Consider the following 27,046-nt stretch of genomic DNA (forward strand, 5'->3'; position numbering starts at 1 on the left):
ATGTTACTTGTGGCAAGTAACACTTGCGCCACACAAATGCCAGGCAATGACCATCACTCATAAGAGACACTCTAACCACCACCCCTTGACATTCAATGGTACTACCATCACTGAATCCCCCACTGTCGACATCCTTGGGGTTACCATTGACCAGAAACTCAACTGGACACACCACATAAACACAGTGGTTACAAGAGCAGGTCAGAAGCTAAGAATGCTGTGGCAATAACTCACCTCCTGAATCCCCAAAGCCTGTCCACCATCTACAAGGCACAAGTCAGGGGTGTGATGGGATACTCCCCACTTGCCTGGATGGGTACAGCTCCAACAACACTCAAGAAGCTTGACACCATCCAGGACAAAGCAGCATGCTTGATTGGCACCACATCCACAAACATCCACTCTCTCCACCATCAACACTCAGTAGCAGCAGTGTGTACTATCTACAAGATGCACTGCAGCAATTCACCAAAAATCCTTAGAGAGCACCTTCCAAATGCACAACACTTCCATCTAGAAGGACAAGGGCAGCAGATGCATGGGAAAACCACCACCTGCAGGTTCCCCTCAAAGCCACTCACTGTTCTGGCTTGGAAATATATTGCCATTCCTTCGCAGTCACTGGGTCAAAATCCTGCAATTCCTTCCCTAACGGCATTGTGGGTCAAACCATAGCACATGGATTGCAGCGATTCAGGAAGGCAGTTCGCCACCACCTTCTCAAGGGCAACTAGGGATGGGCAATAAATGCTGGCCAGCCAGCGACACCCATGTCCCACAAATGAACAAAAAAAAACTCATCTGATTGTAACCTCAACCCCACATTCCCACCATTGAATTTCATCTGCCTCTTGTCCACCCGAGTCTCTTACCTAATTAAATCTCAATTCCTCAGCAATGTCAAAACCTGACAGAGACATTGAAGCAATCAAAGCTGCAATTCAATTATTCCCTTAACCGTAAGCCAATTATTTCCTTCCACCTCTCTGCTCTTTTGCATACTCTGCTGTCATCAATTATTTATGTCACCAGCAAAATTTATATCACAATGGTGGATGGGTAAGTAATGACATCATAATGCGGGTAAGGATGGAAAGTATCAACATGTCAGTGATTCTTGTGCCCAGGGAAGAGCATGAATTCTTTTTTTAAAAACCATATATACTTTTTTTATTTGCAAGTTTCTACCTGAGGTACATTGTAAGTTGCAGTGCAGACTTAGTCTGATTACCACACCGGTCCCAACTATTGTTAGTAAATCATCAACGATGTAATAGAGATAATTGATGAAGAAGGTAGTTTATCAAAGGAATGCTGTTTGCAACATTCTGAAAAAGCGATGATTACAAGGTCAGCTATCAAAGCCTGAGATCTTTAGGGAGAAAGCTTTCTAGTAATCACTTGGCCATTGACATGCACGGCATTTGATGCAGAATATAACCTTATGACAAGTGCTACTGATCTCTAAGACATCGTTCCCCCCACATATTGGGATTGTATAATTCTCTCCTGTCGCGTTTGACCTATTGCAGTCCATTGGCCCATTTGAAGTTGGAGGTTTGGTCCCTGGGCTTTGCCGTTTGGTCTTGAATTTTCCCTCCAAACCAGTTCTGTAGGAATGCCTCAATTTGTATTCTTGAATTGTATTGGTTTGTGTATTCTTCAGTTTGTCTTCCTCAATGAGCTGTTTCACAGTGCCAGATACATATGCTATATATGCAGGCCAGGCTTGAGGGTAAGGAATTAAGCTGATTGGTACCCCAATGTTCCCTGGACATGATCGCAATTCTAGATAGAAAAAAAATAGTTTTAATAGGATATATGTAAGTAGAAGAGCAATTATGCCTTAGAGCCATATATAGCAGTTAAGAGACTTAGGCCACATTCAGGTTTGGGCACATATATGGCAAGTAATACCCACACCAAACAAATGCCAGGCAATTGCCATCTCTAAGAAGAGAAAGTCTAACCCTACCATCCCCTGAACAAAAATGTGACTACCATTGTCAAATCCCTCACCATGAACGTCCAGGGGATTATCATTGACCAGAAACTTAATGTAGTCAGTGATATAAACATAGAGGACACGATCTTACCGGCCGTTCATGTCCCACTCCCAGTGCAGCAAAGATGGAGAATTTTGCACCCAGCCAAATCTCCATTCACTGCAGCGGGGCCAGAAAATCCTGCCACCATGGATGGCAGTAAGATTCTGACCAGTGGCTACCAGGAGCAGGTGAGAGACTGGGAATTCTGCAGAGAGAAACTCACCTCCCGACTCCTCAAAGGCTGTCTCATCATCTACCAGGCACATTTCAGGAATATGATACAATACCTTCCAGTTGCCTGGATGACTGTGACTGCAATAACACTCAAGAAGCTCAACACCCTTTAGGATAAGGTAGCCTGCCTGACTGCAACCCGATGTGGCACCTTAAACATTCACTCCCTCCACCACCAGTGCAACTTGCCTGTCGTGCGTACCAGCAACAAGTTACATGGCAGCAACTCACCAAGTCTTCTTCAATGGCACTCCCCAAACCTGCAGCCTTCACCACCTCAAAGGATAAGTGCAATAGGTGCATGGGAACAGCATCATCTCCAAGTCACACAGCATCCTGGCTTGTTGCTGTGCTTTTCTCATTACTGGGTCAAAGCCTTTGATCTCCTTCCCTAACAGCACTGTGGGAGCACTGTCACCACACGGACTACAGTGGCTCAAGAAGGTTGCTTATTTCCACCTTCTCATGGGAAGTGGAGATGGCCAACAAATGCTGGCCTAGTCAGCGATGTTCACATTGCATGAATAAATTAAAAAGAATGCACATCACAATAGATTTTTGTGTACCACATAGAGTCATAGATGTTTACAGCATGGAAACAGGCCTTTCGGCCCAACTTGTCCATGCCACCCTTTTGTTTTTAACCACTAAGCTAGTCCCAATTGCCTGCGCCTGGCCTGTATCCCTCTATACCCATCTTACCCACGTAACTGTCTAAATGCTTTTTAAAAGACAAAATTGTACTTGCACAACTACTACCTCTGGCAGCTTGTTCCAGACACTCACTACTCTTTGTGTGAAAAAATTGCGCCTCTGGACACTTTTGTATCTCTCCCCTCTCACCTTAAACCTATGCCTTCTAGTTTTAGAATCCCCTACCTTTCAGAAAAGATATTGACTACCGAGCTGATCTATGCCTCTCATAATTTTATAGACCTCAATAAGATCACCTCTCAGCCTCCTAAGGTCCAGAGAAAAAAGTCCCAGGCTATCCAGCCTCTCCTTATAACTCAAACCACCAAGTCCTGGTAGCATCCCAGTTTTTTCTGCACTCTTTTTAGTTTAATAATATCCTTCCTATAATAGGGTGACCAGAACTGTACACAGCATTCCAAGTGTGGCCTTACCAATATCTTGTACAGCTTCAACAAGACATCCCAATTCCTGTATTCAATGTTCTGACCAATGAAACCAAGCATGCCGAATGCCTTCTTCACTCCTCTGTCCACCTGTGACTCCACTTTCAAGGAGCTATGAACCTGTACCCCTAGATCTCTTTGTTCTATATCACTTCCCAACACCCTACCATTAACTGAGTAAGTCCTGCCCTGGTTCGATCTACCAAAATACATCACCTCGCATTTATCTAAATTAAACTCCATCTGCCATTCGTCAGCCCACTGCCCCAATTGATCAAGATCTTGCTGCAATCTTCGATAACCTTCTTCACTGTCCACTATGCCACCAATCTTGGTGTCATCTGCAAACTTACTAACCATGCCTCTAAATACTCATCCAACCTGTGCCTAACAGAACAGTTGGTAATACTCTGAATCAGGAGAAATCATGAGGATTGTAGTTTGTTTTCACATTCTACCTGCAAAGGACAAAGAAAATTGCAGCACAGGAACAGGCCCTTTTGCCCTCCAAGCCTGCACTGATCATGCTGTCCGACTGAACTAAAACCCCCTACCCTTCTGGGGACCATATCCCTCCATTCCTATCCTATTCATGTATTTGTCCAGACGCCCCTTAAAAGTCACTATCGTATCTGCTTCCAGCACCTCCCCGGCAGCGAGTTCCAGGCACCCTCAACCCTCTGTGTAAAAAGCTTACATCCATACTCTGCCTTATAAAGGCTGAATCTTAACCCTCAAAAATGGATGTCTTAGGGTTGGGAAAGATGTTCAAAATTTTAAAAATTTCACCTGAGCCCAATACACGCACACACACACACACACACGCACACACACACATGCGCACACGCACACACACGCACGCACACACACACGCACACCTTTAACAAAGGCTGGATAAGGGAACATTCAAAGCCTCAGGTACATCAGGGCCTGCTGGGTGAGGACTCAGCTGGCCCCAGGCTACATGCTAGGCCTCTGAGATCACTTCTCCCTCAGCTGCTGGAGATGCAGCAACAGAGCCAGGGAATGAGGAGGGGCTGACGGCCACACTGGACCAACTGCAAGGCTGTTGGAAGCAGTCCCAAAGCTTTCAGACGGATCAGCTACTGCCCGTCTTGCATGGTTCCCAGGCCAACACTGCAAGGGTGGCGTCCGTGGTGGAAAGCCTGGGGCAAGAAATCCTCACCATGAGTGGCAGGCTCCAAGTGATGGCCGAGTCACACCCGGCTACAGCTGAGGGCCTCAACAGGCTTCTCAAGATTCTGCGGCCCATGGCTGCAGAGCTTGCAGGAGACGCAGCAAGGCAGCGCCAAGACTCAGCGGGCTATGACAGCCCTTGAGAATGTGGCCCAGTCACAGAGGGTCATGGTTGAGGGGCGACAGAGCATGGCCCAGTCTCAGAGGGCACTTGCTGCTGCCATTGACAGGTGGCCCCCGCCTCAGAGGGCCATCGCAGAGGGCTCAACCACCATGTCTAGAACGCAGGTGGTCCTCCAGGACTGGCAGGACCAGGTGACACCGGAGCTTCTGGAGCTCATTGCAGAAGCACGGCCATCCCATGGAGTGACCCAGGGGCCCACAGGAACCCCAAGGAAGACTGCGGCTGTGGCTACACCTTCTGACTCCCCCCTTCTTGACACCAGGGCATCTCAGGGGCAGCAGGATGAAGAGGGTGTTATGGATACATCCCAGACACCTGGAAGCAGGCCAAGGCCCTTAAGGTCCAGGCCCTCCAGAGGAAACCCGCCACGTGTATCACAGGCCATGGGGCGAGGTAGGCAGCTGGCCACCTCCACCTCCGATGTACACCCTGGGAGACACCGAGACGTAGTGGTAGGCCACATAAAGTTAATAAGTTGTAGTGGCACTAGGATGGCACGGGTGAAGGACAAGACTAGTTAGATAGAATATTCAGGCACTTTAGGCCTCATGTTCACATGTTTTTATATTATCACTTATTTTGAAGGCGCTTTTATTGGCACCAATAAATGTTACTTCACCTGCACTTGTGACTAATTTGTCTCTGATTAGCCTCTACCAGGAATGTACTTACCCTGACGGTCACTGGAGGGACCCTGCACATTGATGTCAGTGGGCGAGGTCCCCTCAGCACACAGCAACTGGGAAAAATCAAAGCGCTCAAATAATTCACTGGCCACAGTGGGTGGCATGCATTGGCAGTAACTCACAGCATCTGCCATGGCATCCCCAGAATCCAGGAGAGATTCTCTCCCCCCACCCACCCCAGGGGCCTGCATAGGTGTTTACCCACCACCCAGATGTGGGCCCAGGTGCCAGCGTGCATTCGGAGCTCAGGTAGGAGTCAGATTAGATTGCTCCAGGGCATCATTACAGTGGCGCACAGCGAGTTGTCATCACTCTCCTGCCTGCCACAGAAACTCGCTAACGCGGCCTACCCAGGCCTAGCACTCTGGAGATTGGAGGACTTCCCTGGCTGGAGGTGGGGGGTGGGTATGGAACCCACATGGGGCAACACAGGCCCCTAGTGACCAAAGTGGTGATCAGGGCCTCCCTCGCTGCCCTCGCATGCCTGACCCTCGCTGCCGCCAGCCCTCCAGCACCTGGGTGGTGTTGCTAGTCGTTGTTCTCTTCCTGCACCAGCTGGGCGGCCTCCTCCCCAGCGACGCCCGGCTGGTCAGCCTTCATGTCGTCCTCCTCCAAAAGGTCTCCTCGCTGCTGCGCCAGGTTTTGTAGAACACAGCATACGTCCACAAAACGGGACGATATCTGAGAGCTACATTGGAGGGCCCCACCAGAGCGATCCAGGCACCTGAACCACATCTTGAGGAGCACTATTCACCGCTCCACTATTGATCGGACATGGGCCTCATTATATCGAGTCTCCGCCTCAGTCTCAGGCCTCCGCACAGGCTTCAGCAGCCAAGTCCAAAGCGGGTACCCCTTGTCCCCTACAAGCCATCCCTGCACCCTGTGCTCCTCCCCAGAGACCTCCGGGACATTGGAGCTCCTCAATATAAAACTGTCAAGCACGCTGCCGGGGTGTCTGGCGCAGACGTACATAATGTTCAGCTGATGGTCACACACCTACTGCACATTTATTGAATGGAAGCCCTTTCTGTTCAAGAACCTTCCAGGATTCTTCACCGGGGCCTTGAGGGTGACTTGGGTGCAATCTATAGTCCCCTGCACATTTGGCATCCCCGCGATGGCCGCGAATCCTGCAGCCCGGGCTTCCTGCTGGGCCTGGTCCAGGTCAAATTTAATATACTAGCCAGCCCAGGCATACGGGGCATCCATAACTTCCTTCACACACTTGTGGACCAATGATTGTGAATTGGGGAAGGGGAGAGAAAGATGGAGAAGTTAAAGAACTCTGCTTGCCGCCAGCCCATCAGAAACAGACACTCCCCATACCCTCCCACAGCCCCCCAGCAACATGCACTCCCCATACCCTCCCACACCAACCCCCCAGCAACACACACTCCCCAACCCCCCCCCTCCCACAGCCCCCCAGCAACACACACTCCCCATACCCTCCCACAGCCCCCCAGCAACACACACTCCCCATACCCTCCCACAGCCCCCCAGCAACACACACTCCCCATACCCCCCCCACCAACCCCCCAGCAACACACACTCCCCATACCCCCCCACCAACCCCCCAGCAACACACACTCCCCATATCCCCCCCACAGCCCCCAGCAACACACACTCCCCATACCCTCCCACAGCCCCCCAGCAACACACACTCCCCATACCCTCCCACAGCCCCCCAGCAACACACACTCCCCATACCCTCCCACAGCCCCCCAGCAACACACACTCCCCATACCCCCCCACCAACCCCCCAGCAACACACACTCCCCATACCCTCCCCCACAGCCCCCCAGCAACACACACTCCCCATACCCTCCCACACAGCCCCCCAGCGACACACACTCCCCATATCCCCCCCACCAACCCCCCAGCAACACACACTCCCCATACCCCCCCACAGCCCCCCAGCAACACACACTCCCCATACCCTCCCCCACAGCCCCCCAGCAACACACACTCCCCATACCCTCCCACACAGCCCCCCAGCAACACACACTCCCCATATCCCTCCCACAGCCCCCCAGCAACACACACTCCCCATATCCCCCCCACAGCCCCCCAGCAACACACACTCCCCATACCCTCCCCCACAGCCCCCCAGCAACACACACTCCCCATACCCTCCCACACAGCCCCCCAGAAACACACACTCCCCATATCCCTCCCACAGCCCCCCAGCAACACACACTCCCCATACCGCCCCCCCACAGTCCCCAGCAACACACACTCCCCATATCCCCCCCACAGCCCCCAGCAACACACACTCCCCATACCCCCCCACAGCCCCCCAGCAACATGCACTCCCCATACCCCCCCACCAACCCCCCAGCAACACACACTCCCCATACCCTCCCACAGCCCCCGAGCAACACACACTCCCCATATCCTCCCCCACAGCCCATCAGAAACACACACTCCCCATACCCTCCTACAGCCCCCCAGCAACATGCACTCCCCATACCCCCCCACCAACCCCCAGCAACACACACTCCCCATATCCCCCCCCCACAGCTTCCCAGAATGGCAACACAGCCCCCATATCCCCCTCCCCCCCCCCAAACACACACCCAGACGGTGCTGCTTGACAAGTTCTGAAGCTGCGGCACTGCCACTTCAGAGAGTTTCCAGCCGATCCCCCACCTGCAACAGTGCTTGCTGCTGCCAGCACTAGGACCCAGAGTCAGCGCTCAGACCCGAGGTCAGCATTCTGAGCCAGGTCCGTGCTGAGAGTTCGTAGTCGGACCCCATGAACAACAACAGCCCCCACCCTCCCACACACTCGCTGCTGCCCCCACCCCCCCCCCCCGCCGAAACGCAACATGGCCGCCACAAAACAACCCCACTGAGCAGCATGGAGTAGTTTGAATGCAGAGACTTACCTCCTCGCTCACCCTCACTGCTCAAGTGCCTGAATCCGACTTTTATACATGAGATGTTTTCCTGACCGATTTGGCTGCAGCGAACGAGGTCGGTAAGGCAGGTGAGCTGGGACGATTGGGAGTGAAGCTCACTGATTACATCGTGATGAATGCAAAAAATTGCAAGTTGACATTTTGACCATTTTGGCGGGTGGTAAAATTAGAATGGGAGCGAAAATGGGCACCATTTCCACTAGTCGCATCACGCCCGAGTTTGCTTTTTCCCGCCACAAAACGGGCGTGATGAGGCCGTGACATTCCACCCTAAAACTCAGCCAGCAAAATACCCACTCCTTGGACGGCGTTGTCTCAGAAATCAGCATAGTCTGGTTTTGGGTGGAGAAAGTGGCATGTCGTTCGTCAACAGCATTGGCTACTTTTTCTGCCATATAGTGCGGCACTTGGTGAAAACATTTGTGGGCACTGGTTCCACACTGTATTGCTGGCGGGCAGTCTCTGATTAATCCCCCCCCATCATCACCTCTGCGCTTCAATGATCCGGGTGCCATATTTAAAAGCCAGCCCCACACACACCAAGCATTCTTCAGAGTTCTCTGGGCAGTGATAGCTGCCAGACCCAGGAAACATTCAGCACCCAATTTTACTGCTGCCTCTCTTGAGCGCCTGCTGGACACAGTGGAGGCCTGCCATGATGTATTGTACTAATCTCTCCTCATAGGACAGTCCTGCCATCCCAGGAATCAGCCTCGTAAACTTTTGCTGCACTCCGTCTATAGCAGGGACATCCTTCCTCAGATAAGGACACCAAAACTGCACACAATACTCCAGATGTGGCCTCAACAGTGCCCTATACAATTGCAGTAAAACATCTTTACTGCCTGCTGTACTGTGGAAAGCTTTCTGAAATTCTAAATAAACCACATCCACCAGTTCTCCCTGGTCAACTTTACTAGTTACATCCTCAAAGATGTAGGTTTGTCATATCTGATTTCCCTTTCCTAAAACCACGCTGACTTTGTCTGATTATACCACTACTTTCCAAATGCTCTGCTATGAAATCCCTGATAATGGACTCTAGCAACTTCCCCAATACTGACATTAGCTCACTGGTCTATAGTTCCCTGTTTTCTCTCTACCTCCCTTTTTGAATAGCAGGCTTCCATTACCTACCCTCCAGAGGAACTATTCAAGAGTCCAAAGAATTTTGGAAAATGACCACCAATGGATCTGCTATTTCTAGGACCACTTAAGCACTCTGGGATAAAGATTATCAGGCCCTGGAGATTTATCCACCTTCAATCCCATTCATTTCCCCAAAACCATTTCACTACTCATGCTGATTTCCATCAGCTCCTCACTAAAACTTATGTTTCTCAGAACCTATGGTACATTATTCCTTTGTGAAGACAGAAACAAAGTATGAATTTCCAACATTACAGTTTAGTGGTCTGTCTACTGCCCCACAAATGTTTTATGCCCCTTGGTGTTTCTTAACTCGACCCATATAGATTCCACATTGTCTGTACTAATATCTTTCCTCAATATTGTATCAATATCTTCTTTAATCAACAATCCACCATCTTTTCCTTTTCTCCGATGTTGTTTTGGAAAGGAATGTGCTTGGCAGCTCTTTACTTGGTAGAGTTTGAACCTGTATCAAATGAAAATGTCCAAAGCAACAGGGAGTCCTCAATCTGCTGCATTTCAAAGCAGTATTTTCCTGTTTCACAATTTCATCAATAACATTTTTGCAAACTACTATTCAAGGCATTACCTCATCTCACCTGTCATTCTTACTTGTGTGACAGGCTTTCCAATGGTGGCCTTATTCTCTGGCAGACTGTAATGTTGCTGCAGCAAGTGTTGAAGTGTAAATATTCATGCTGAATGATTACACCATCCACAAGCAATGCTGATGACATCACATGAGCGAGGACCACTGGGGATTATGACACAAGTAGCTTGAATATAAAATATTGAACAATCAACTCAGTGGTAGCAAGGTACAGGAAACTAATTCATTTTTTGACATTAAGAAACTCACTGTCAAATCAGCCTTTGTAACAAATCCCTTCCCAATAATAATTGATTATTTTAATTTAATCCACAATTTATTCTGTTGTATTGCTATAGATTCAATTGGTTTTTTTTCTCTGTCTGCATATACAAGATTAGATTTGATTTGATTTTCTATCACGTATTGGTATACAGTGAAAAGTATTGTTTCATAGAAATCATAGAAATCATCATAGAAACCCTACAGTGCAGAAGGAGGCCATTCGGCCCATCGAGTCTGCACCGACCACAATCCCACCCAGGCCCTACCCCCACATATTTTACCCGCTAATCCCTCTAACCTACGCATCCCAGGACTCTAAGGGGCAATTTTTTAACCTGGCCAATCAACCTAACCCGCACATCTTTGGACTGTGGGAGGAAACCGGAGCACCCGGAGGAAACCCACGCAGACACGAGGAGAATGTGCAAACTCCACACAGACAGTGACCCGAGCCGGGAATCGAACCCGGGACCCTGGAGCTGTGAAGCAGCAGTGCTAACCACTGTGCTACCGTGCCGCCCCGTTTCTTGAGTGCTATACAGACAGAGCATACCATTCATTGAGTACACAGGGGAGAAGGAAAGGAGAGGACGCAGAATGTAGTGCTACCGTCATAGCTAGGGTGTAAAGAAGGATCAACTTAATATAAGGAAGGTCCATTCAAAAGTCTGATGGCAGCAGGGATGAAGCTGTTCTTGAGTCGGTTGGTATGAGACCTCAGACTTTTGTATCTTTTCCCCAATGGAAGAAAATGGAAGAGAGTATGTCTGGAGTGCATGGGGTCGTTTATTATGCTGGCTGTTTTCCGAAATAGCAGGGAGTGTAGACAGAGTCAGTCGATGGGAAGTTGGTTTGCATGACAGACTGGGCTACATTCGCAACGCTTGTAGTTTCTTGTGGTCTTGAGAACCGGTAGCTAATAGAACAGGCTATTGTTTTGCAAATGTTTCTTTTACAGCGTACTACTTTTTTGTGGCAGTGTCAATAAATATAAGAACATAAGAATTAGGAGTAAGAGTAGGCCATCTGGCCCCTTGGGCCTGCTCTGCCATTCAATAAGATCATGGCTGATCTTTTTGTGGACTCAGCTCCACTTACCCGCCCGCTCACCATAACCCACAATTCCTTTACTGTTCAAAAATTTATCTATCCTTGTCTTAAAAACATTCAATGAGGTAGCCTCAACTGCTTCACTGGACAGGGAATTCCACAGATTCACAACCCTTTGTGTGAAGAAGTTCCTCCTTAACTCAGTCCTAAATCTGCTTCCCCTTATTTTGAGGCCATGCCCCCTAGTTCTAGTTTCACCTGCCAGTGGAAACAACATCCCTGCTTCTATCTTATCTATTCCCTTCATAATCTTATATGTTTCTATAAGATCTCCCCTCATTCTTTTGAATTATAATGAGTATAGCCCCAGTCTACTCAGTCTCTCCTCATAAGCCAACCCTCTCAACTCCGGAATCAACCTAGTGAATCTCCTCTGCACCCCCTCCAGTGCCAGTATATCCTTTCTCAAGTAAGGAGACCAAAACTGTACACAGTGCTCCAGATGTGGCCTCACCAGCACCTTATACACTTGCAACATAATCTCGCTGGTTTTAAACTCCATCCCTCTAGCAATGAAGGACAAAATTCATTTGCCTTCTTAATTACCTGCTGCACCTGCAAACCAACTCCTTGAGATTCCTGCACAAGGACACCCAGGTCCCTCTGCACAGCAGCATGCTGCAATTTTTTACCATTTAAATAATAGTCCATTTTGCTGTTATTCCGACCAAAATGGGTGACCTCACATTTACCAACATTGTACTCCATCTGCCAGACCCTCGCCCACTCACTTAGACTGTCTATATCCTTTTGCAGACTGTCAGCGTCCTCTGCACACTTTGCTCTGCCACCCATCTTAGCTTCATCTGCAAATTTTGACACACTACACTTGGTCCCCAAATCCAAATCATCTATGTAAATCATAAACAATTGCGGTCCCAACACTGATCCCTGAGGCACACCACTAGTCACTGATCACCAACCAGAAAAATACCCATTTACCCCCACTCTTTGCTGTCTGTTAGTTAACCAATCCTCTATCCATGCTAATACATTACCCGTAACACCGTGCACCTTTATCTTATGTAACAGTCTTTGGTGCGGCACCTTGTCAAATGCCTTCTGGAAATCCAGATACACGACATCCACAGGTTCCCCATTGTCCACTGCACATGTAATGTTCTCAAAGAATTCCACCAAATTAGTCAAACATGACCTTCCCTTCATGAACTCATGCTACATTTTACCAATGGGACAATTTATATCCAGATGTCTCGCTATTTCTTCCTTAATGATAGATTCAAGCATTTTCCCTCTTACAGAAGTTAAGCTAACCGGCCTATAGTTACCTGCCTTTTGTCTACCTCCTTTTTTAAACAGTGGCGTCACATTTGCTGTTTTCCAATCTGCAGGAACTACCCCAGAGTCCAGCGAATTTTGGTAAATTACCACTAGTGCATTTGCTATTTCTCCCGCCATCTCTTTTAGTACCCTGGGATGCATTCCATCAGGATCAGGAGACTTGTCTACCTTTATTGCTTTTAGGGCAGCACGGTAGCACAGTGGTTAGCACTGCTGCTTCACAGCTCCAGGGTCCCGGGTTCGATTCCCGGCTCGGGTCACTGTCTGTGTGGAGTTTGCACATTCTCCTCGTGTCTGCGTGGGTTTCCTCCGGGTGCTCCGGTTTCCTCCCACAGTCCAAAGATGTGCGGGTTAGGTTGATTGGCCAGGTTAAAAAATTGCCCCTTAGAGTCCTGGGATGTGTAGGTTAGAGGGATTAGCGGGTAAAATATGTGGGGGTAGGGCCTGGGTGGGATTGTGGTCGGTGCAGACTCGATGGGCCGAATGGCCTCCTTCTGCACTGTAGGGTTTCTATGATTTCTCTATGATTTAGCCCATTAACTTGCCCAACACTACCTCTTTCATGATAATGATAGTTTCTAGGTTCTCACCTGCCATAGCCTTCCTGTCATCAATTTTTGACATGTTATTTGTGTCTTCCACTGTGAAGACCGACACAAAATACCTGTTCAATGCCTCAGCCATTTTCTCATTTCCAGTTAATACATCCCCCTTCTCATCCTCTAAAGGACCAATGTTTACTTTAGCCGCTCTTTTTCATTTTATATATTTGTAGAAACTTTTGCTATCTGCTCTGAGCTAGTTTACTCTCATAATCTATCTTACTTTTCTTTATAGCTTTTTTCTTGGCTTTCTGCTGACCTTCAAAGATTTCCCAATCCTCCACTCCCAATTCCCAATCCCAAATCTGTAAGTTGGAGACTCAAATCATAATTATCAATGTTTCCAATATTGCTTTTCATGATGTGAACTGAATGGGAGTAGGAGGGACATATTCAGATTGCTGATATGGTAAAAAGCTGTCTCATCATTTCTACACCCCCACTGGCATATAACAGCAATCTCGCTTCAAAACCTGACATACATCATGTCAAATACAATGATAATTATTACGCAACGATTTCTCAAGTGATCACTTTGTATTACAGCCGCAGCTCATTGTCACCTACACACATAGCGCACAAATAAAGCAGAAAGTCATCTAGGCTGCCCACAGATCATTGTACAGTCTGGATCGGTTAAATTGTTTAATTTCCTTCTGGGGGTTTTCAATATTTTTTTAAAAAACTGCCAATAGTCACAACTAAACACATTGTTGTGAGTTTGAGCTGATGCAACAAATCAAAGGCTACCTGAAACGATAGCCACATATTGGACGTCAAAGTAAAGATTTTGTAGAATTTATGTTTTAAAATTAGTCTCAATGTATAGATGAATACATGAAGGTTAAAGACTTCTTTAAAAAAAGTTATCATGTTGTGATTTCTTTTACAAACTATGTTCTGATAAGGGCGGCATGGTGGCACAGTGGTTAGCACTGCTGCTCACAGCGCCAGGGACCCGGGTTGCATTCCTGGCTTGGGTCACTGTCTGTGCGGAGTCTGCACGTTCTCCCTGTGTCTGTGTGAGTTTCCTCCCACAGTCCAAAAGACGTACTGGTTAAGTGCATTGACCATGCTAAATTCTCCTCAGTGTACCCGAACTAGCACTGGAGTGTAGCAACTAAGGAATTTTCACAGTAATTTCATTGCAGTGTCCATGTAAGCCTACTTGTGACAATAATAAATAAACTTTAATTTATCTTTCACACCAAGAAATCTTATTACTTGTCACTGACATCCAAAAGAAGTTCAGCCTGGGAAGTACATTAAACATTCTGAAAATGTTATTAGTGCATTAGTATCCTGATATTTATGTCCTATATTTCTGTAGAGGAAAACAAAACATTTCCTCAGCCATGAGAAGAAGTCAGGCTGAGTCTTATACTCTTACTATTACAAGCACAATCCTTGCTACACTGTAATCAAGTGATAAATGTATTGGCATTGTAGTGGATTAGGTTAATTAGCCATGCTAAATTTGCCCCTTAACATCAGGGGGATTAGCAGGGTAAATACATGGGGTTATGGGGATAGAGCCTGGGTGGGACTGTGGTCGGTGCAGGCTTGATGGGCAAAATTGTCTCCTTTTGCATTGTAGGGATTCTATGATTGGTGGTATAACTCTGCCACTTTATTGGATTTATTCTCTTTTATGGATGCAATTTCTTATTATAAAGTCACATTTTCACCTGATGTTTCTGGTTACAAAGATTTTATTTATCTTATTCTTTGACTAGTCTACAAGTTGTGACATATCCATAGGGATATCAAGCTGTTCTATGAGGGAGATCCAATGCAAATATTAAAAAAATTATGTTTATATTTGTATGGCATATTTCACAACTTGAGGACGTCCCAAAGGGCTTCACAGCCATTGAAATACTTTTAAAGATGTAGTCATTGTTATGATGTTAAGTTGCACACTTCCATCAAGCCAATAATTATCTACTCCTGGGAACCCTGTTTATTACGATTCGTGCATCTCAAGATACTTGTGCTCAATACGAAAGCCACTCCAATATGTGAGCCTACATTTAAACAAGGATGTAAGCAAGACCTGTGCATGAAGTAATCTGAGATCATCATTTGGCAGAACGGAATTTGAGTATTGCCAATACTACCACACAACTATTTTTATCAAAGTCTCTTTGTAACGTTATTTTCCCATCTACACTCTTGACAAACTGGCAAGCTTTGTGTCAATTACAAACTTGAACATGGTTCTCTCTTATGTCTCTCATTACGTTGCCACACCCTCTCCCGACCCGTGGCCACTTCCCCTCCCGTTCCACGGCCACTTCCCCTCCCGTTCCACGGCCACTTCCCCTCCTGTCCCATGGCCACTTCCCCTCCCGACCCATGGCCACTTCCCTTCCCGACCCATGGCCACTTCCCCTCTTGTCCCATGGCCACTTCCCCTCCTGTCCCATGGCCACTTCCCCTCCTGTCCCACGGCCACTTCCCCTCCTGTCCCATGGCCACTTCCCCTCCTGTCCCACGGCCACTTCCCCTCCTGTCCCACGGCCACTTCCCCTCCTGTCCCACGGCCACTTCCCCTCCTGTCCCACGGCCACTTCCCCTCCTGTCCCATGGCCACTTCCCCTCCTGTCCCCTGGCCACTTCCCCTCCTGTCCCACGGCCACTTCCCCGTCTGTCCCATGGCCACTTCCCCTCCTGTCCCACGGCCACTTCCCCTCCTGTCCCATGGCCACTTCCCCTCCTGTCCCATGGCCACTTCCCCTCCTGTCCCATGGCCACTTCCCCTCCCGTCCCACGGCCACTTCCCCTCCTGTCCCATAGCCACTTCCCCTCCTGTCCCATAGCCACTTCCCCTCCCGTCCCACGGCCACTTCCCCTCCTGTCCCATGGCCACTTCCCCTCCCATCCCACGGCCACTTCCCCTCCTGTCCCATGGCCACTTCCCCTCCTGTCCCATGGCCACTTCCCCTCCTGTCCCATTGCCACTTTCCCTCATGACCCATGGCCACTTTCTCGCCTGTCCCATTGCCACTTTCCCTCATGACCCATGGCCACTTTCTCGCCTGTCCCATTGCCACTTTCCCTCATGACCCATGGCCACTTTCTCGCCTGTCCCATTGCCACTTTCCCTCATGACCCATGGCCACTTCCCCTTGTGTTCCATAGCCACTCCCACTCCTGACCCATTGCCACTTTCCCTCATGGCCCGTGGCCACTTCCCCTCCTGTTCCATAGCCACTCCCACTCATGACCCATTGCCACTTTCCCTCATGGCCCGTGGCCACTTCCCCTCCTGTTCCATAGCCACTCCCACTCATGACCCATTGCCACTTTCCCTCATGACCCATAGCCACTTCCCCTCCCATTCCATGGCCGCATTCCCACATGATTTATCACACCCATCTCACAGCTGCTGCCACCTTGCTCCACCATCTGCTCTTGGCCTCATTCTCACCCTGTCCTAAGAAAGCTTTGTGGTACAATGATGGCATCCCTACTGCTAGACCAGACGCTCTTGGTTCAAGTCCAGCACCAGGAGTTGTCGGCTCCAGAAGAAGCATTCATAACACTCGGTTCAACAGACTGATAATCAGCTTGGGAATTCTTCCAGCACTTCCCCAATATTCCCCAAAGGTTATAAACAACAGTGTGGGCTTGAAGATATACAATTAAACCCTGGCCTGGACCTATGAGGACCTACTTTCCTGCTATTTCTAGCTTGTCCAATCAGAGGCTGGCTTCTCCCTTCATTGGCTGCTGATAGGCTCACTAAAAATAGCATTTTTCAAATTTTATGAATCAGCTCGGCCAACCACAGAACCCCTGGATTTATCGAAGGAACTTTAGGGTTCTGTGTGACCCAGTTTGGGAAACCCCACTCCAAGAGCAGGGCAGCACGGTAGCACAGTGGTTAGCACTGCTGCCTCACAATACCAGGGACCCGGGTTCGATTCCAGACTTGGGTGACTGTGTGGAGTTTGCACATTCTCTCCGTGAATGTATGGGTTTCCTCTGGGTGCTCCGGTTTCCTCCCACACTCCAAATGTTTGTGGGTTAAGCTGATTGGCCATGCCAAATTGCCCCTTCGTGTCAGGGCCTGGGTGGGATTGTTGTCAGTGCAGCCTCGATGGGCCGAATGGTCTCCTTCTGCACTGCAGGGATTCTATGAAGGGATCTGTAAAATACAATTCCCCTTTCACAAATCCATGTTGACTGTTCCCAATCATATTCCGATGTTCTAAGTGCCCTATTACCACTCCACTAATAATAAGGGACCAGAGAATTTTCCCAACGAGACGAACTGGCCTTTAGTTCCCTCTTTGCTCCAATCCTCTCCTTTCTCAAATAGCAGCATTAGATTTGATACTTTCCAATCCACAGAGTCTGTCCCAGAATCCAGAGAAATCTGTAAGAGCAATACCAACACAAGCATTATCTCTGTATCCAGCCCACTCAGAATCTTAGGATGCAGGCTATTGTTGGCGTTTTGCCCCAATAATTACTCCAGTACTTTTTTTTTACTAATACTAATTACTTTAAGTCCCTTAATTTCCCTGAAACCTTTGCTTCCCCTTTTTCTCCCATGAGGACCAATATGAAGTATTCATTAATATCTCTTCAATTTCCTTATTCCCCATTATAAGTTAACTTGTCCCAGCCTCTGAGGGAAAACTATTTACAGTGATTCCACTAACTGCTTCCTTTTTACATTCCTACAGAAGTTTTATCTGCTTCTTGTTAACCTTCCATATTCTGTTTTGCACCTGATTATCTAAAGGCCAGTGGCACAGTGGTTAGCACTGCTGCCTCACAGCGCCAGAGACCTGGGTTCAATTCCCGGCCTTGGGTCACTGTCTGTGTGGAGTTTGCACATTCTCCCCATGTCTGCGTGGGTTTCCTCCAGGTGTTCCGGTTTCCCCCCACAGTCCAAAGATGTGCAGGTTAGGCGGATTGGCCATGCTAAATTGCCTCTTAATGTCAGGGGTCTAGCTAGGGTATATGCATGGGGTTTGGGGATTGTGGTTGGTGCAGACTCGATGGGCAGAATGGCCTCCTTCTGCACTGCAGGATTCTATGATTTCCTTGTTGCCCTTATCTGAATTCTAACATCTACCCAATCCTCCAGATTACTACTGTTTTGGAAACATTATCAGCCTTTTCTTTTAACGTAACACTATCGCTAACTTTTCTTGTTAACTGCAGTCTGACCATTTTCCCAATGGCGGGGTGGGATTTGAACCAAATTTTCCAGAGCATCACCCTGAGCCTCCAGTGACATTACCACTGTGCCACCATCCAGCTCAAACACTGCACCAATAACTCATTCATTTTATTGTGAATACTTTACACAATAATTTTCGTTCTATTTTTCTCCGATGTCACTTTAATCTTTGGGGCAGGATTCTCTGGTCTTGTCCATGGAGAGACCCATTGTGAGCGAGGACGGAAAATTCGGTGTTCCAGCAAAAATGCCATCCATTTTCAACGGCATCAGAAAATCCCAGCCGCGAATGAGGATGGACCATTTTGGCTACAGTGCCCTAATATCTTAGTTAAGCTCTCAGTCCCTTCCTGAGCCACTCTGCTTATCTTTACCCAAATCACTACTCCACTCTGCATCCTTGGCATTTCTCTTACTGTTTCTAAATTGACTCCCCCGAATCCTCCCATACCTCCACCTCAGCTACCCAGCTTTTTAAACGCAAGACTCCAATCAGATATATTTATGAAATATTCCCCCTGACATTTTATTTTTGTAAGGTTTGTTTTATTTTTAAAATACAACTCCAGGTTTAATTCTGCAATAAATACGAGTCAGATACAATTTAATAGGGCGGCACGGTGGCACAGTGGTTAGCACTGCTGCCTCACAGCGCCAGGGATCAGGGTTCAATTGTAGCCTCGGGTCACTGCAGTGTGGAGTTTGCACATTCACCCTGTGTCTGGGTGGGCTTCCTTCAGGTATTCTGGTTTCCTCCCACAGTCCAAAGATGTGCGGATTAGGTTGAGGCTAAATTGACCCTAGTGTCAGGGGATTAGTAGGGTAAATACGTGGGGTTATGGGAATAGGGCATGGGTGGGAATGCGATCGGTGCAGACTCAATAGGCCAAATAGCCTCCTTCTGCACTGTAGGGATGCTGTGGGATGCTATAATTCAGATGTTTATGTGACTAAAATACCTAAGGAACAGAGAGACAGAAGTAGGCCATTCAACCTCTTGAACACTAGCAGAAGTGAACAAAACATCTACTGTCTGGATATTCAGGGAGGTTTCATCGCATCAAAACACTCATCCAGTTGTCTAAACTCTATTTTGATTCTTTGCCCCTCACTTCTACCGGTCTGGAAATGCCTCAAAGTCCTCTGCTCAGGCCCAAACCGCAACAGCAATGAATGATTTATTCAATAGTATTTGTCAATGAAAGAGAATGTGCCACAGGTGTTTGTTTGGAATGGGATGAAATTGGCAGGCCATCCATACAGCTTCCACTGACGTACCGTCTGGCACAGATGTTTCAAGAACATTCTGCAGTCTGGAATATATTTTAATTGACACAAAACCTTGGTCTGAGAAATACATCAGAACAGCAAGTGGAATCTAAAACCCTAACTTCAGAAACTGCAGCCAATGTTCCAATATCAATTCCAATTGAATTTCTGTTCCCCATTCCAACATTGCCTTGAAGCTGATTCTCAACTATCTTTCAGATTGGTTATTCCTACAGTTCCTTCAAAGAGTAAAAAGGAAAATGTATACTTCTGATTAGTGTAAAGTGATGTTTACCAATACTCACCTGATCAGGATCACTAATTTCCAGTGTCTGAATAAGATAACTTTTCACATGTAATAACAATTTCCATTGTTATTGCATGTGAAACATCTTGGAGACATTTAACTACATTATAGGCATAACATAAATGCTAATAAGACCATACGACATAGGAGCAGAAGTAGGCCATTCGGCCCAATGAGTCTGCTCCACCATTCAATGAGATCATGGCTGATTTGATATAATACTCAACTCCACTTTTCCACCTTATCCACATAACCCTTGATTCCCTTACTGATTAAAAATCTGTCCATCTCAGCCTTGAACGTACTTAATGACCCAACCTCTACAGCTCTCTACGGTAAAGAATTTCACATATTCTCTTCTCTGGAAGAAGACATTCCTCCTTATCTCTTTCTTAATTGGATGACCCCTTATTCTGAGATTATACCCTCCAGTCCTAGAATCTCCCACAAGGGGAAACAACCTCTCAGCATCTACCCAGGACATGTCTCAATAAGGTGGCCTCTCATTCTTCTGTACTCCAGTAAGGGGCGGCATGGTGGCACAGTGGTTAGCACTACTGCCTCACAGCGCCAGGGACCCGGGTTCGTTTCCTGGCTTGGGTCACTGTCTGTGTGGAGTTTGCACATTCTCCCCATGACTGCGTGGGTTTCCTCCAGGTGCTCTGGTTTCCTCCCACATTCCAAAGATGTGCAAGTTAGGTGAATTGGCCATGCTAAATTCTCCTTCAGTGCACCCAAACAGGCGCTGGAGTGTGGTGACTTGGGGATTTTCACAGTAACTTCATTGCAGTGTTAATGTAAGCCTACTTGCGACTAATAAATAAAACTTAACTTAAGTTGCTGTTGGTTTTGAGATTTTTTTTAAACTGGCCTTTAGATAATCAAATACTGCCATTTTTTTCCCCTCAGAATTGATACTGCCATAACCTAGCCATATGTTTCTTCACTCACTCTTTCTGCTGTACACAGCAGGCATACTGAGGTTCATCTCGGGATAGCTCCAGAACATGCAATGCTCCTCTGCCAAGATGAATCAGTCTTTCCCCTTCGCTGAACATTGATTCATTCACAAGCCATCCGTTCTCTTCAAAATAAAAACTGTCTACACCCCTGGATTTAGAATGATACTTTATAAAGATGTGTAACATGTGTACACAATATCAACGACTCATGTTGGTCAATGGAAAATCGTCAAATCGTCATTTGTAATCAAATAACCCGATTCAGTCTTCAAGGAAACATTTATCGCCATGTTGGCAAGAGAATATTTGGAGAAAATTTCCATATTTAATAGTCTAGATTGAGTAAAATTGTACAAAATTCAGTATTTCAAAATGCTGAGGTGCAAAATTATCCCCTTACCTCACCAGTAGCGTGTTTCAAATCTCCATCCTAAGGGATTCTTCAGTTTCCTGAAATTAAGAGTCAAGTTTGTATGCAAACCAAGGTCAACTCCCAACCAAGATGAATCATTGCTCTCTGAGACAAGAACAAAATAATCCCTTGGGTCTAGGCTAATAAGAACAAAGGAAAACATTCTAACAGGGTACGAAAGCAAAATTAAATAAAGAGAGGAGTCATGGAGACATCATTGAAACGGATATCTGGTAATGAGGTCAATTCCTTTAAGAAACGCCTTAAGTTCTCTCCATGTGGAGGTCAGTAGGTCCGAAGGGCAAATCATGGTTAATTACCTCTGCCACTGAAGTGGAGGTAATATTTTCACTCCTGGTTGTCTGTTGTCTCCAAACAAAGAGTAATGGAAGGTTTCCAACATAACGGGTTACGGGGAGAAGGTGAGGGAATGGCTCAAGGTGAATTGTTCATCCAGAGAGGCGATGCAGACATGATGGGCTGAATGGCCTCCTTCTGCTCTGCAACACTTCCGTGGTTCTGTGACAACTTGTACACAGATAGGATACGGCCCAAGGAAGAACTGATTCACTGTTGGCAATGATGTGGATTGGTATCCTAGCATTTTTTTAATGGATTTGTTAACTCTGGGAGAGGGGGCAAATTGGCATGTTCATTTGGAATATTGTGGGCCGTTTGATTTAGAATGTTGTTGTTTGTTTTACAACATCGCCAATTGTCTGAGCTGCTGTGGTGGTACTTGTCACAGATGTCAAAATGTGAGCAGAGTTTTCAGGGCAGGTTGTTGGAAGTGGAGTAACCTGATGAACACTCCTTAAGTAAGGGTCATGAAAGTACTTTTTTTTCAGCTTGGTAATTATAGAGCACCAACCAGGCAGGAGAAAACCTCAAAGAAGAGTTGGGTAATTGTGCGAGCATTGAGTTAACACAGGTATGTGCTAATTGTCATTGCTGTTGAACATTTCTCTGAAGGATATCTATTGGCTGCTCTTGTTATTTTAACAAGTTCTTTAGTTACCTGAAGATTACAAAAACAAAGGGAAATAAATGGGCATTTTCTTGTTTTTGTCTTCATTTTTAAGGCTATTCAATTGTGATTTGTTGGTGTTGTCTGATGATTTCTTCGAAATTGTGATGAATGTATTCCACACAAGACCTTTCTCCATAAGTCAGTGATAAAATATTACAAAACAATAATAAAAATGGTTTTACTTATCCAAGTACAGTATTTTCCATGTTTCCACTCCCAATGCAGTTCAGTGGCGAATCCATGGGTTGCTTGGGTCTGCCCAAAACATTTCCAGACAACTGGCATTTCCAACCAGTAGATTTATAGACTGGAGAGGTCACACTGTACTTCCCAATTTACACTTTGGCCGGGATTTTCCGGTCTTTCACATCGCTGGGATCATCCAGTCCCATCACAAGTCAATGGACTTTTGGCTAGCCCCATCGCATCCCCATGGACTATCTTGCCAGAGTGGGACTGGAAAATCCGAGCCTTTGAGCTACAGTTTCCTGTGGCTCACAGCTAGGTCTAGTAACCTATACTTAAGATTAGAAAAAAAATTCCAGATTGAGTAACTGCTATTCACTTGTTACGGAAAGAATTGATTGATGATCATATTAAAAGGTTAAAGTTTATTTATTAGCGTCACAAGTAGGCTTACATTAACACTGCAATGAAGTTATTGTGAACATCCTCTAGTCGCCACACTCCAGCGCCTGTTCAGGTACGCTGAGGGAGAATTTAGCATAGCCAATGCACCTAACCAGCACGTCTTTCGGACTGTGGGAGGAAACCAGAGCACCCAAAGGAAACCCACACAGACACGGGGAAAACATGCAGACTCTGCACAGACAATGACCCCAGCCTGGAATTGAACCCGGGTCTCTAGCACTGTGAGGCAGCAGTGCTAACTGCTATGCCACCGTGCCACCCATCATTTGTGATATATAATATTTTATTAGATATCGCTGAGTGTAATCATGTAAACAGAAGAATTTGGGCTGCAAGTTATATGCCATGGCCACGACAAACTGTTTCTACTTGTGACCTTATGCACGTAATTACTTCTGTGAGCTGAAGTAGAAAGATGGGAAAACTAGGAAAATCAACAAATTGTTATTATGGTTGTACATTTGTGTTATGTTTTATAAAGCACATTTACCAAGGTGAAGGAGGTCTGAGGACATCAGCTATAAAGACGTTAAATAATCAGTACTGGGTATTTGAATGGTCACAGCGTAACTCTGCCTAATCTGATTTGATTTGATTTATTATTGTCACATATATTAGTGTACAGTGAAAAGTATTGTTTCTTGTGCACTACACAGACAAAGCATACCGTTCATAGAGAAGGAAAGGAGAGAGTGCAGAATGTAGTGTTACAGTCATAGCTAGGGTGTAGAGAAAGATCAACTTTAAGAGATTGAATTAGAGCATTGTTAGAGAGTTTGAAAGAGTTAGAATGAAGTTTTAGAAGCATAGAACGAGAGTAAAAGACAAAATTAGAAGGTATGCTGGGCACAGCTTGCAAGAAGTCGCCGCGCTCCAGCGCCACCTTGAGAAAATAAAATTGAGTGAAATCGAGTGAAATACCTGCACTCCAGCGTTTTAATAACTAGCATTCATTTTTATCACAATTATGTCCAGAACCACCTCATTTCAGTCATATGGTAGGAGAAATGGTTATGTCAAGCATGAATGTGGGCTGTGCACACGAAGCCAGCACTGAACAAGGGATTGTGTAATAAACCCCCACATCATGTAGGCAGTGATACTGCCATGAGGGAATTAATTCAGCAAATTATTAACAAAAATAATTTGCCAACTGTGGTCTGAAGTATCAATGAGAATTTTTCTTCAAGTTGCCGAGCGGACGACAGTTATAGTCAGAGTCCAGTGAATAAACTACTTTTGAAAAGTTGTCTAAACTGTATCATTTGTGACCAAACACTATTTCATCCGCAGACTGAAGGAAGTGCTGGTTGAGATAAAACTTATTCAACAGCCAATACATAATGGAAACTTTCCCATTATTGATTTCAGGCATCCTGATTGATTTGTAAAATAGTTTTTTACAACAGAAAAATACAAATAAAGTAATAGCCAAGCCTGTGTTCACTAGAAAACTCTGTGAGAAATATGGCTGCTACACCATAAATGATGTGGAGATGCCGGCGTTGGACTGGGGTAAACACAGTAAGAAGTTTAACAACACCAGGTTAAAGTCCAACAGGTTTAGTTGGTAGCAAAAGCCACACTTTTGTGTGGCTTTTGCTACCAAATAAACCTGTTGGACTTTAACCTGGTGTTGTTAAACTTCTTACACCATAAATGGTCAGTAATGTCTTCAACTCTTTGTTTTAGTAAGGGGAAGACTCGTTGTGACATTCAACCGCGAATACTGTGGGGCTCCGTATTGCCAACAGATATTTTAGGAATTAGCTTCAGGGTAGAAATGGACCGTGGTGTTATTAAAGAGTAAACACTCCAATTATATTTCTTTACCTGCCACCATAGCTACATCTCAATCACCTCCATTAAACAGGTGGACAAAGGAACAAAATACGTTATCCACGAATATCAATAACATCAACTTCTAACCTCGTATTTTTTTTAATTCCCTTGTTTTTATTGGAGAATACGATCATAGAAATGTTGAATAATATTGATGGAAAAGTGAAACATAGAAATCATAGAAACCCTACAGTGCAGAAGGAGGCCATTCGGCCCATCGAGTCTGCACCGACCACAATCCCACCCAGGCCCTACCCCCACATATTTACCTGCTCATGATGAGTAGTTTTTTTAAAATGGACTAATAAAGGATGAGTTGTCTTATTTACTTGCCCAGTTTGCAGTGGCGCTTGAATGTTGATGATAGGATAATCATGTGGCCTTAGCTCGGTGTTCGGGCAGGAGTGTATAAGGTGTTTATAATGCTGCTCCTCCAGAGGCTGAGCTCCTCTGACTACGTGCGGTCAGCAGATTAACAAGAGGTGTTGGGAGTCCAGTTTGGGAGTTGGGAACCCCCTTAACATCGGGGCAGCATGGTGGCACAGTGGTTAGCACTGGTGCCTCACAGCGTCAGGTACCTGGGTTCAATTCCGACCCCAGGTCACTGTGTGGAGTCTCCTTGTTCTTCCCGTGTCTGCATGGGTTTCCTCCGGGTGCTCCGGTTTCCTCCCACAGTCTAAAGATGTGCAGGTTAAAGTTGATTGGCTATGCTCAATTGCCCCTTAGTGTCAGGGGGATTAGTAGGGTAAATACATGGGGTTATGGGGTAGGGTATGGGTGGGATTGTGGTTGGTGCAGGCTCAATGGGCCGAATGGTCTCCTTCTGCACTTAGGGATTCTACGATTCTATGATTTTATGATTCTACTCTATGACCCAGGGTGGAGGGTGTTGCGCGCATCAATCCCAAACAGCCTTAAGTTGCATCGGTTCACAGACTCCTGAGATAGCTGCCCATTTTGTGGCCTTGTGGAGTCCATGGACCATGCGTATATAGGATGCTTTAGACTGCACTTAGTTACTTAAAACATCTTCTGTTGCAGTTTTATTTACACTTTGGACCCATGATCCTGACCTACAGGCACCCAGTGGGGAGAGGAGCAGGGAAGGCGAAGGATGTTCTCATGAACTTACTCCTGAGCCTGGACAAACTTGCCATCAACAGGTCCAGGCAGCGGGCGACCGAGGTGGTCATTCAACCCGACTGTCTGCCCTTCTACCATGGCCACATACGTGGCCGCATGTCCCTGGAGCAGAAGCATGCGGTGTCCAAGGGCACCATCGAGGCCTTCTGTGCCCATTGGACACCACAGGGACTGGGGCATCTTTTCGATCCCTTTAATCACATTTTAGTTTGATGTTTTAAGTTTCATTGGTTATTTGTTTTTGTTGGAGGCAGTTCCTCTTTCAGGGGGCTGCCCCTTTCACTTTGTCCCTCAGTCCATTTGATTTGGTTTAATTGGTTTATACAATAGAGTTGGGAGTTGGGAATTCTTCCACCAGCAATTCTGAAAGAGAGACTGGCTGCCCTTAAACATGATGGAACATTGGTCTTCTCTGTGTATAAATTGATGTTTTAATTGACATAGGACCATGCATGGCTGGATGAGTTCAATCAATAATGCATTTTGGAATTCTAGCATGCAGAATGAATGGAGAGGTCTTCTGCTTTACACAGGAAATATGGTAGGCCTGGCAAATAATTCTTCAATGGCCTGCCTGAGACAGCTATGGATGAATTGTGTGAGGTGGATCTTACTCACTTGTGTGGAAACAGTCTACGTATAAATGTTGCCGCTCTGGATGAAGCTGCCCCCAGGCTGAAAATGGGTTTTAACTCTGACTGCAGTAAAGTGTGCAGTCTGACATGTTTCTTCAAACTCATTCAAATCAGGAGCCCCGGTCCCCATTTATATTAGGATC

Source organism: Mustelus asterias, chromosome 12 (assembly GCF_964213995.1).
Source record: "Mustelus asterias chromosome 12, sMusAst1.hap1.1, whole genome shotgun sequence".
NCBI classification, from domain to species: domain Eukaryota; kingdom Metazoa; phylum Chordata; class Chondrichthyes; order Carcharhiniformes; family Triakidae; genus Mustelus; species Mustelus asterias.